A 13,306-nucleotide genomic window follows, 5' to 3' on the forward strand; every position below is an offset into this window, starting at 1 on the left:
CCGAACGAGCTTCTAAATCACTATAAAACACAGAAAATAACACAGAGTAAGCATTGAAGCTTAGTAAGTTCGTATAACATAGAATTTAACTTACCATTTTGTCATATTTAAGGTAAGTAAACGAAAACATATCTCAACTCAATTTGGCCAAAAGCCTATCACATATTCATCAACCATGTTAGCCATGTAATTCATATAAAAATTGAGAATCACGTATGAGTTCAACAACTATTCAAACTCCATATACATTTAACATTGATACTATTTATTCATATATCATATGCAAACCATTTCCATATAATTCATGTAAATACCTGTACAAGTTTGTATCGAACTCATATAAACTCGTAACAAAACTGTGCCTATTGAACCACTTAGAATATCGTTAGATATGCGAGTAGTACACACGAGGTGTACTGAACTTTAATTCGTCAATTCATGTACATGTATGCTCATACGAGCTGAATAACGGTAAGCTCCTTCGAGTTGTATAACGGTAAGCTCATACGAGCTAAGTATCGGTAATCTCATAAAAGTTGAAATCGGTAACCCTAATGACATGTAATTTGTATCCTAGGAATTCTTAAGGTTCAAACGGGGCTCGGTAATCGTCATATGTCATCGGATATGCGATCGGTATTCATATATAATGATAATGCAAATAACATACATCTAATTCAAACAAAGCATATAATTACATAATTTAATTACACGAACTTACCTCGACGAGTGTTCGTAGATACTAAGGTGACTAATCTGAGATTTTCTCTTTGCCTCGATCTAACTCCGTACGAGGTCTAACTAGATCTTTACAAATGAATTTAACTCAATTAAATATAATTCATATACAATTTAGTCCAACACAAATTTTTGAAACAATTCCATTTTGCCCTATACTTTGAATTCTTTATAATTTAGTCTCTAGGCTCGGAAAATGAAATTCATTCAATTTTATCCTTACCCAAGCCTAGTCGAACCATATACATGCTTATATTAGCCCACATATTTCAAAAATTTAGAAATTTACCTCACAATTTATCAAAATTTTCAATTTAATGCCTATTTGGCAATTTCACTAAAAATTCCTTCACAAAAGTTTATCCAACAACAACCATTATTTTCTACCATTAAAATTCAAAAACCTAACATATTCATCAATGGAAAAACTCAAATACTTTAACAGTTTTGCAAATTAGTGCTTGCTCTAGCTAGATTAAGCTACAACAATTCTAGAAACATAGAAATCATTAAAAACGAGACAAAAATCACTTACCAATTGGATTTTGAAGCTTGGCCGAACCCTAGCTCTATTTTCTCCAAGTATAATTAGTTTGTGGTGTATTTTGAAGATGATGAACATAATAAAATTGTTTTGTTTTATTAATATATCATTTAATTACCTATTTTCTTAATTAACCTTTATAATTAATTCAAATTACAAAATTGCCAAGTCATTATCACCCACTAACATATTAATGGGATATTTACCATATAAGGACCTCTATTTTAAAGTTCCATAGCTATTTAATACCTTTAGCTATTAGAACTCAACTTTTGCACTTTACGCAATTGAGTCATTTTTATCAAATTGAACATGTAAACGGTAAAATTTCTGAATAAAATTTTTATATGATAATACTATCATGCGTAGACCATAAAATAATAATAAAATAAATTTTATGACTTTGAATTTTTGGTCCCTAAACCACTATTTTGATTTCACTAGAAAACAGGCTATTGCATTTGGGGTGTTACAATTCTCCTTCTCTAAAAAGAATTTCGTCCTCGAAATTTACTTGAGCTAAATAAATATAGATATTGTTGTCTCATCACATATTCGGCTTCCCAAGTAGCCTCTTCTGTCTTGTGATTGCGGACAAAACCTTAACCAATGGAACCCTTTTATTACGTAAAACTTTCTCTTCATCAGCTAAAATCTCAACTAGTTCTTCCTCATAAAGAAGAACAATTCAAACATTAATGTCCTCTACTGGTACAATATGTGACGGATATGAATGATACTTTTGCAACATCAACACATGGAAAAATTCATGAATTTTCTCAAGTTATGGCAACAACTATCATCCACACTGAATCTTTCTTTGATGGAGTTAAAGGCAAAAATGAAACAAAATCCATAGTAATCCTTTCCCACTTCCATTCAGGAATCAAATTGGTTGCAACAACCCCAAAGGAAATTGATGTTCGGCTTTCACCTTTTGACAAACCAAACATCGAGTCACAAAACCCGAAATATCATACTTCAAACCAGGCCACCAATAGACCTCTCTAAGATCATGATAAAATTTACCACTACCAAGATGCATAGTGTAAGGGATACTATGCGTCTCGTTAAGGATCGCTTGCTTCAAATCCACATCATGCGGCACACACAACCTACCTCGAAAATTCAAGATACCATCCTAAAATCCATACTAAAACTAAGCTTCAGCCCCAAACCTTGTTCCACTTGTTGAATTCTCTTTAACAACTCCTTATCTAATTGCTGCTTCACCTTAATATGTTGCGACAAAGTCGGCCTCACTTGAAGTTTAGCCAATAAACCACCATCACTAGCTAAACTCAAGTGCACAAACATAACTCTGAATTTCGACATCAACTTCCTACTCAAAGCATCAACAACAACATTTGCCTTGCCTGGATGATACTATATCACACAATCATAATCCTTTAACAACTTTATCCAACGTCTTTGTCTTAAATTCAACTCCTTTCGGGTGAGGAGATACTTAAGGCTCTTATGATCCGTATAAATTTCTTTCTATTCAAATAATGGCGCCTAATCTTAAGCACAAAAACCATATCAGCTAACATCAAATAATGCGTAGGATAATTGCACTCGTGTGGCTTCAGCTGTCTCGAAGCATAAATAGCAACTTTACCCTCTTGGACCAACACACAACCAATACCCAAATGCAAAGCATCACTATAAACCACAAAATTTTTTCCAAGTTCTAGTTGAAACAACACAGATGCCTCAGTCAAAACTGGCTTAAGCTATTCAAAATTTTTTTGCCTTTCATCAGTCCATTCAAACACCACATCTTTTTAAGGTAGTCTTGTTAAGGGTGCAAAAATAAGAGAAAAACCTTCAAAAAATCTACCATAATAGCCAACCAAACCCAAAAACTCCTAACTTCGGTAACACTCCTGAGCAACTTCCACTCTAAGATCACCTCAATCTTTTTTGGATCCACTCGAATCCCTTTTGTCGATACAACATGACCTAAGAACGCCACTTCCTTAAGCCAGAATTCACACTTACTCAACTTCGAATACAACTACTTATCTCATAGAATTTGCAAAACAACCCTTAAATGCTCGTCGTGATCCTCTCTAGAACGAGAATACAACCAAAATATCATCTATAAAGATAACCACAAATTGATCTAAGTACGAATGGAATACTCGGTTCATCAAATCCATGAACATAGTAAGGGCATTAGTCAATCCAAACGACATCACCAAAAACTCATAGTGCCCATACCGAGTCCTTAAAGTAATTTTTAACACATCATACTTCTTCACCTTCAATTGATAATACCCATATCTAAGATCAATCTTTGAAAACACTGTTGCACCACGGAACTGATCAAACAAGTCATTAATTTAAGGCAAGGGATACTTATTCTTAATAGTTGATCTGTTGTGATTAGGTGTAGCAGATTAAACTAGTTTTCACATTTAAGGAGCTTGAATACAAGCATTTTCATTATGTTTTAATTAAGTTTCTTTAGTTTTATTTACATTCAATAAAATGCGCATATTGAGTCTTTTATTAACCTTCAGGTTCAAATGAGGCCTAAGTGAGAGCTAACATACTTTGTAAGTGTGTAGGAGACCATTAGAAGGCATTTTGGGTCAATACTAGACGCTATTTCACAACATAGAGAGCAGAATAGAGAAAGTGAGAAGCTGCCTTTAATGTTGTGACACAAGCTGAGGGTGTCGTAACATACCCCTAAAGACGACTACAATGGAGTAGTCTGGCTGCTATGTCATGATGCAGGTCCTCGTGTTTTGCGACATTGACTTTGTGAAGAGAATAAAAAAGTAAGGGCGTTTTGGTCTTCAGAATTAAACTTAAAGCTTGGGAACGTTAGCTAACCTAGGGTTAAAGACGACGACTACCTGAAAGTTATAAATAGGCTCATTTGGCATACATTATGGAGACATTCCACTAGCTTAGATTCTCTTTTTAAGTTTAAGTTTTTTTCTTACTTTATTCAGGTTTTCATAGTTTTAGTTTATTTGTCTTTTTTTCTCTTTCAAGATTTCTGACTTATAAAGGATATCAACTGTTGTAGATTTGTGCTTATTATCAATATCAATCAGGATTTTCTTAAACTTTATATTTTAATCCATTCTCTATGATTAATTCTTTCATCTATTTCATGTTGTTTATGAAAGCCATGAGGAAGTAATCCTTCTATAGGGGATTAGTGAGTGGAAGCATGATCTCTTAACTATTTTATAGGGTTACTCAACTGATCAATTATTTGGGAAAGGAAGAACATGAAACAAACCCTAGGCCTGACAACCGTGGGAAGTAACCAAGGTGGGAATTAACCAAAAATTGGTATTGCGTATTCGTGAACAGCTTTACCCCAAGCTAGTCTAGACTGTGAGGTCGGAAGATAAGTAATCCTTGTTGACTCGTTATGTTAGTGGAAGATCAGAAGATACTACTAGGGCAGTGGCTGGTTGGTTGAGGAGGAACCTAAGATGACAGTTGATTGGGATTGCTGAAGCGAGCTAATCACCCATTTTCAGATTCGATTCACTTTATTCTTTATATCTCTTGAAACTTAATTCTTTTATGTTATTTTATTTAGCAAACCCTAAAATTATCTCTTATTGTAGTTCTGTACTGTAACTAACTTAAAGTATTAATTAGATCATTAATTGTTTAGGTTAAGATTGATTTATTACTCGCCTCCCTTGGGTACAATCCTCAGGGTACTTACCTACTTAATTGTAAAATCTATATTACAATTAGACTCGTATACTTGCGGATACCGTATCATAACTCTCTATTTTATTGCAGTATTCACACTCTGGACATTAGTAAGTCTGGAGGCGGTCAAGTTGTTGGTGCCATTGCCGAGGAGGCAATGTCACTAGGTTAATTTTAACTTTTTCACTTCAAAGGAATAATTAAGAAATTTTTTGGTTATAGATACGATTTTGTTCCTTTTATTGCTACTAACATCCTTTTTCTGGGTTTAGTGTATGACTCATAATAGGGGCACACCTTGATGCGGAAACCCGGATCTAGACACAATAGAAACACAAATTAGAAATAAAACGAGAATAAATAAAATTAGTTAAATAATAAATAAATAAATAAATAAATAAATAAATAAATAAAAAGGATAGATTTGCCCTATGGAACCCTTGGTTAACTTGTAACCAAAAACGCCAATAATTGAGCGGCTCCCTACGAAACCCCTAGAAGAAGAACCTCTAGAAACACCGATGAACGAGAAAGAAATTTGAATATTTGCAACTCCGAAATACCCTCGAAAAGTAACAAACTCCAAACTAAATAGCAAGAGAAGAATCACTCTACTCTAAAAAAGTTTGCCTCACACAAATTTGAAAGAAAACAAATACTCTTCTTTTTATCCCTCTTTCAATGTGTAGAAAACAAGCCTATTTATAGGCAAATTACAAGAGTAATTGAATCCTAATAAAACTCTTTCAAGAGTAATTGAATCCTAATAAAAACTCTTTAAAGAGTAATTGAATCCTAATAAAACTCTTTAAAATTATCTAAGAAAATAAATAAATAATAACCTAACCAATAAAATTACTTAACTCATAAATGATGTGTCCCAACCAATGAGAATTAAGTAAATAATAATAATAATAAGATACATAAAATTAATCCACCAATTTATGGGCTTTTACTATTCCAAGATTGGTCCGATGAATTGCATTCCGTATTTATCAATGTCACGAACATGATGAATTAAATTTGTCGCAACAAAGTCTTGGACAAAAGCATTCATCTTTAATTTTAATTGTCGTGCCTTGCTTCGAGTGATTGGACCACTAGGAAAGACAACCCTTTGAGTGTCACCTCCTTGGCTCGTATCATTCTCCCCCTCTTCAAGAAGATTCGTCCTCGAATCTGAACCTACATCAAATTCAAAAGGAGAAAGATCAAAAACATTGAAAGTAGCACTAACACTATACTCACCAGGAAGATCAATGCGATAAGCATTGTCATTTATTTTCTCTGAGTACTTGGAATGGTCCATCTCCTCGTGCTTCAAGTTTATTCTTTCTCTTAGAAGGAAATCGTTCCTTCCTCATATGCACCCAGACCCAATCTCTAGGTTCAAACAAGACTTGCTTTCGCCCTTTATTAACTCGATGTGCATTGGACTCATTCTTTTTCTCAATGGCTTTACGAGCCTTCTCATGGATCTCTTTCACTAAATCAGCTTTCCTTTCACCATCTAAATTAGCAATCTCATTCAAAAGGTAAAGGAAGCAAATCTAAAACAGTAAGTGGATTAAAGCCATATACAATCTCAAAAGGAGTAAAACTTGTGGAAGAATGAACAGAACGATTATAAGCAAACTCAACATAGGGTATCCATTCTTCCCAAGATTTAACATTCTTACCTATTATGGCTCTAAGCAAAGATCCCAAAACTCGATTTACCACCTCGGTTTGACCATCAATTTGAGGGTGGCATGTAGTAGAGTAAAGTAATTTAGCACCTAACTTACCCCATAACACCTTCCAAAAGTGACTAAGAAATTTTGCATCTCTATCGGAAACGATAGTCCTTGGGATTCCATGTAATCTCACAACTTCACGGAAAAATAGATCGGCAACATGGGTTGCATCATCAGTCTTATGGCATGGAATGAAATGAGCCATTTTAGAAAATCGATCCACAACCACAAAGATGCTATCTCGTCCACGCTTTGTCCTTGGTAAACCTATTATAAAATCCATTGAAATGTCAGTCCAAGGTGAACTAGGAACAGGAAGAGAAGTATATAGACCATGAGGCATCACAGTGGATTTAGCTTGTTTACAAGTAATGCAAGTAGAGCAAATTTTCTCAACAAGTTTTCGCATGTTAGGCCAATAAAAATGCTCATGTAAAACATCATAAGTCTTAGTGACTCCAAAATGACCCATAAGACCACCACTATGAGCCTCTCGAACCAACAATTCTCGCATTGAACACTTTGGTAAGCATAGTCTATTATTTCAAAAAATATAGCCATCATGCTTATAAAATTTATGAAATGCACCATGTTCACATGCATCATAAATGCTTGCAAAATCAGAATCAGTGGCATATAAATCTTTAAGATACTCAAAACCTAATAACTTAGTATGCAAAGTACTAAGAAAAGTGTACCTCCTTGATAGAGCATCAGCCACAATATTATCTTTACCTTTCTTATACCTTATAACATAAGGAAAAGATTCAATGAATTCAACCCACCTCGCATGTCGCTTGTTCAACTTACCTTGTCCCTTTAAGTGCTTAAGTGATTCATGGTCAGTGTGAATCACAAACTCCTTTGGTAAAAGGTAATGTTGCCAAACTTCTAATGCCCTTACCAAGGCATACAACTCTTTATCATAGGTTGAATAGTTCAAATGTGCTCCACCAAGTTTCTCACTAAAGTAGGCTAGTGGTTTACTATCTTGCATGAGGACGGCACCTACACCTACACCAGAAGCATCACATTCAATCTCAAAGGTCTTTTCAAAATTAGGTAAAACAAGAATAGGAGCATTACACAATTTATCTTTAAGTTCATTAAATGCTAATTCTTGCTTATCTGTCCAATGAAAAGATACATTCGTTTTAATAAGTGCAGTCAAAGGCGAAGCAATTGTGGAAAAGTTACGAACAAACCTGCGATAGAAACCGGCTAACCCAAGGAAAGACCTTACCTCAGAAACAGTTTTAGGGATAGGTCATTCTTTAATTGCCTTTACTTTCTCCTCATCCACATGGATTCCTGTAGAACTTATCACAAAACCCAAAAAAACAAGCTTATCCATACAAAATGTGCATTTTTCAAGATTAGCAAAGAGTCGTTCATGCCTTAACACATCCAATACTAATTTAACATGCCTAACATGATCATTCAAAGTTTTGCTATAAATCAGTATATCACCAAAATACACAACGACAAATTTTCCTAAAAAAGGTGTAAGTATGTGGTTAATTAATCTCATGAATGTGCTAGGAGCATTAGTTAAGCCAAATGGCATGACTAACCACTCATACAGGCTATACTTAGTCTTAAAAGCAGTTTTCCATTCATCACCTTGTTTCATTCTTATTTGATGGTAACCACTTTTTAAGTCAATTTTAGAGAAAATGCATGCACCATTAAGCTCATCCAACATATCATCTAATCGAGGAATTGGATATCGATACTTTACCGTAATCTTGTTGATAGCACGACAATCAACACACATTCTCCAAGAACCATCTTTTTTTGGGACGAGAAGTACAGGAACCGCACAAGGGCTTAAACTCTCACGAATCAACCCTTTCTCTAAGAGATCTTCAACTTGTCTTTGCAACTCCTTAGTTTCTTCAGGATTGCTTCGATAGACTGGTCTATTCGGAATACTCGAACCAGGCACAAAATCTATTTGATGTTCAATCCCTCGTAAAGGAGGTAATCCCTTAGGCATTTCAGAAGGAAATACATCCTCAAACAACTAGGCAAATGAACAATCCAAAGCTATAGAAAACAATCCAAAGGAATCACCGACAGTAGCAACAATAGATGCAAGAACAATTGCCTCCCGCTACAGGTAACGTACCACGTGACAATCTATTGTTCGATGATGCTGACGATAACGCCCTAGGAAACCTAGCAGCACCATAACTACTCGTAAACGTGCATATGGCTCGAAATGAGAGAACTCTAGGGGACTATGCCGTACAAATTCTAGATTGATAATGCCTTTTGTTAGTTAGACTCGCAGGCTCCAGGATCGATCACGACTTGGGATGAACTTGTTGGAAAATTCATACAAAATTTTTCCCGATTAGCAAAGTAGTTCAATTAAGAAGAGAGATTGTTGTCTTTAGAAAAATGGAAGGGAAAAGCTTCTATAAGGTGTGGGAACATTTCAAAATTTTGATTCAAAAATGTCTGCACCATGGATTTCCTGAGTGGATGAGATTGCAGATATTTTATAATGAGTTGGATGCAAACACAAGATTTAGATTAGACGGAGTAGCAAGAGGAGCCCTTATGAATAGGACATGCAAGGATGCGTATGAAATTAATGAAAATATGGCATTAAACTCCTGTATGTGGCCAACTGAACTATTAATAAATGGCTAGAAACCCGCTACGGTCAAAGCTATTCAAGAAGATGATAAGTATCAGCAACTAGTGGATAAACACAATCGTATTTAATCTACTTTGACACCGTCTATGCATGAAGGATACAAGCCACTCTTCCATTATATCAATAATCCTACTGAGGATATAAATTATATTGGGTATAGGGGTGGAAACCTTATTCAAATACATACAACCTCAGCTGGAGAGATCACTCGAACTTGAGATGGGGAGGAAGCCAATAAGGAGGTAACAATTCAAATCAAGTTAAAAATACTAATTACCAACCTCCTTATTTGTAGAAACCTCAAGACAGAACCAACCCAAGTGATTATACTACATGTGGTCAACGTCTGGATAGAATTGAGGGAGAGATGCAATTAATGAGAACAAATGTCAAGCAGGTGCAGTTTGAGTGCACCAATTCAACAAGAACATTGACTAAGCTCGAGGATAAAATGAGCCAAGTGATGAGCATGGTGGGCGATGTTCAAAGACAAATTGGCATAGGCATAAATAATCCACGGAGGGAAGATAAAGAGCATGTGAAAGCTATAACACTCTGATCGGGCAAGGTACTGAGTAGCCTAGAAATACCTACAAAGGTAACTATGGATAATACTAATGGACCTTAAGACAATTCCCTAGAAGTGGAAGACATACTTGAACTAGAGGAGGAGAATGCTCCAGCGGCTGAGCTATGAAAAGAGACACCTAAATATGCTAAAATCACAAAAGTCCCATTTTCATCAAGATTAAAACAAAGACAAAAGAGGGACGAGAATGAATTGGTGAGTTTTTTGAATTTGTTTAAAACCTTAAATGTTAACCTACCTTTGATCGAGTTAATTGAGAAGGTTCCTAAGTACACTAAGTTTTTAAAGGAGATGATGACAAGGCATAAGAAAATCAAGGTATGAGAACATGCTAACTTAAGTGCTTCCTGTAGTGTAATCATTTCCAGACAAGTACCACGAAAATTGAAAGACTTGGGCAATTTTACTATTCCCATAGAAATAGGGAGTATTCACTTTGATAGAGCCTTATGCAATTTAGGAGCTAGTATTAATTTAATGCCCTTATAAATTTTCAAAAAACTCGGGTTAGGGAATCTTAAAGCAACTCAAATAACATTGTAATTGGCTGACAAGTCTTCAATACAAGCGAAGGGGGTACTAGAAGATGTGTTAGTAAATGTGAGAAACTTTATTATTCTTGCGGATTTTGTAGCACCGATTTTGAGGAAGATCGTGAGATACCAATCTTACTAGGAAGACCTTTCCTGGCCAATTTTAGATCCACCATTGATTTAGAGAAAAATGAGCTCACAATGAAAATTAATGGTGAGACTGAAACCTTCAAATGTGTATCAACTGAACAAGGAAAATAAGAGGAAATTAGGGAAGTATTGCAAAAATGTATCTCTTTCTGACGTCCCCAAATCAAAGGAAATGCTTCATTTTATGAGTACAAAAAGAATAAAAAGGTTCAAGAAACGGGAAAAATATGCAATAGTAGAATGACATGACGGATGGTGAACGAATGCTAATAGAATAAAAAGATCATCCGTGGGTGAATTGGCAATACTACTGGATAAATATGGCAGTATAACTTAAAATTTGTGAATTGTTGCATGATATTTGTAAATTATTGTATAGCTAACTAACCCTGTAGTTTAGATTTTAACCTTTATTTGATGTAGGCTTATCCTTAGATTGTTACATCCTTAAGGTAGAGTTTTGGGCCAAAACAAAATCGTTATCGCGACATCACAATAGCAAGTCATGACGTAGTTGACAGTCCCCGAAAATCTCCAAACTGGCAAATGTGTCACGACATTGGTAAACTGTCAAGGATGTCGCGACACATAACCTCTTTATCGCGACATCACTACAAGTTTTAGCAAGGTTGACCCGACCCATTGCGCAACCTAATGCCTTAAAGATTAATTTAACTCAATTTCTAAACCTTTAAAACCCTATTTTATAATCTAAAATCATATTTACCCCTAATAAAAACACTGCTCAAACCCTAATCTCTCAAAATTTCTCAAATCTCTAAACACTTGTTAAACCCCAAACCCCTATTTTTCTAAAATTTCCTTTCACAAACTTCTCAATCATACTCGGTGCAACGAGGAACGGGAACATCATGGGAAAGCAAGGAGTTCAAATGAACTTCGACTATATACTTAAGGTTAAGGGTTCCAAAATTCAAACTTTTTATTATTCTATTGAATTCTTTGCTTAAGTTTGAAATACAATGCCTTCTAGAAATTTAGGCTAACTATAGAAACGAAGACATCGATGGTTCAAACTCCCTCTAATTTTCCAAATCCAAATGTTGAAAAGTATTTCAATGAACTTCAAGGGACAACTTTCATTCAGGAGAGGGGATTTGATCCATCGATGATCGTGTGTAAAGAAATATGGCATTTGGTCAGGTACCATCGATGGGAACGTTTCTAGATGATCCCAAATGATAATTTCATGGTCTCCATTGTACAAGAAATTTATGCATCTTTATGGGACCATAAGTCTAGAAATACTAAAGGTCATATATGGGATACAGTATTGGCATGAGGGAAAGAGGTATGTGTAACCCCTCGAATAATTTGTAACTTCTATAATGCTTCATACTATGAGGACGACTTTATTGATGAAATTGACTTAGAATACTTTAGAGACATAGATATTGATAGTATTATAAAATTTTCAACTGAAGGAAGGGGTGAATGGAAGTATTGTAGAGGTATAAATATCCCAGTGACTTTTCATCAAGCCATTATGTTTCTTGAAGCTAAGATGTGGTTTCAATTCATTAGCACATGAATTGTACTTGCTTTAAATGTTTCTAACATTAATACTTTTAGAGCAGTTTTACTCTATGCTATTTTGCAGAAAAAATAGGTTTGTGTTGGCAAATGGATTGATCAGAACATGGGATGATGCATTTGTAGGCAGAAGGTGGGAATGTTCTTTCCCTATCTAGTGACACCTTTATGAAAAAAGGTGGGTATACCCTTGACCCTCACGTAACAGTGGTTAAAACCATCCTGAGGCATTATTGGGGACACCTTGTACCAAAAATACATCAAGCTACAGGCCAAATAGATAAAAGATGGGAACAAGCAACAACAAGAAACAATAGCTATTCCTACCTCGTTACAAATGTTAGCATAAGTTCAACAAGAAGTTGGTGAGAACAGTCATCCAAAGATAGATTGGATGATTCAGTAGATGTAGGAATCAAGACCGTGTTTTCAAGAATTTACGAGGAAAAACAACATTCGGGTTCCCAATTATACAATTGACGTGTTTGGGTTGGCAAATATGGACCAAGATGAAGAAGCATATGAAAGCGAATAAGAAGGAGAAGAAGAGGGTGATGACGAGGATGAAAAGACGGATGATGAGGAGGATGATTAAACTTTTTTTTTTAATTTTATAAAGACTTGTATTAATTTTTGGATAATTTTAATTTAGACTTCGTAGGAGTAGGATTAATAAGTAGATTTTAGTAATTTTCATTCTGTTGAAACTTTCTATGTAGGAACCCAACACAAAGGAGACACAAACATATTCGAACATTATACGATCAAAAGAGGAAGCACCTACCAGTAGTAGTTAAAACGATCACGATCAATCGGGTAACATCTTTCTTTATCTTTTAATGGGCTTCACATTGAGGACAATGTGTTAACTAAAGTGTGGGGGTAACATAGGTTGTTTTTAAATTTTATTTTTTTTCTTTTTCTTTTCTTTTGGTGTACTTGATCTTGTAGAAATACAAGTGATTGGTTAGAAGTATGTATATAAGTTGCTTGTGTTTATGAATAAAATTGGCATGATGATAGGAGATTTCAAATTTTTTATTATTAGACTACTAAAGTTCTATATGTTACACTGTAAATAGGTATTAAGCTATCATT

General features: G+C 34.9%; 1 non-coding gene across 1 annotated transcript; it reads right to left on the minus strand.

Annotated features, from left to right (window-relative positions):
- Positions 1–9,088: 9,088 nt before the first annotated feature.
- Positions 9,089–9,194, minus strand: LOC128040232 (small nucleolar RNA R71). The gene has a single exon (XR_008194890.1). It is a non-coding gene; the product is annotated as a small nucleolar RNA R71 (small nucleolar RNA).
- Positions 9,195–13,306: the final 4,112 nt, after the last annotated feature.

This window comes from Gossypium raimondii, chromosome 3, assembly GCF_025698545.1.
Source record: "Gossypium raimondii isolate GPD5lz chromosome 3, ASM2569854v1, whole genome shotgun sequence".
Classification (NCBI taxonomy): domain Eukaryota; kingdom Viridiplantae; phylum Streptophyta; class Magnoliopsida; order Malvales; family Malvaceae; genus Gossypium; species Gossypium raimondii.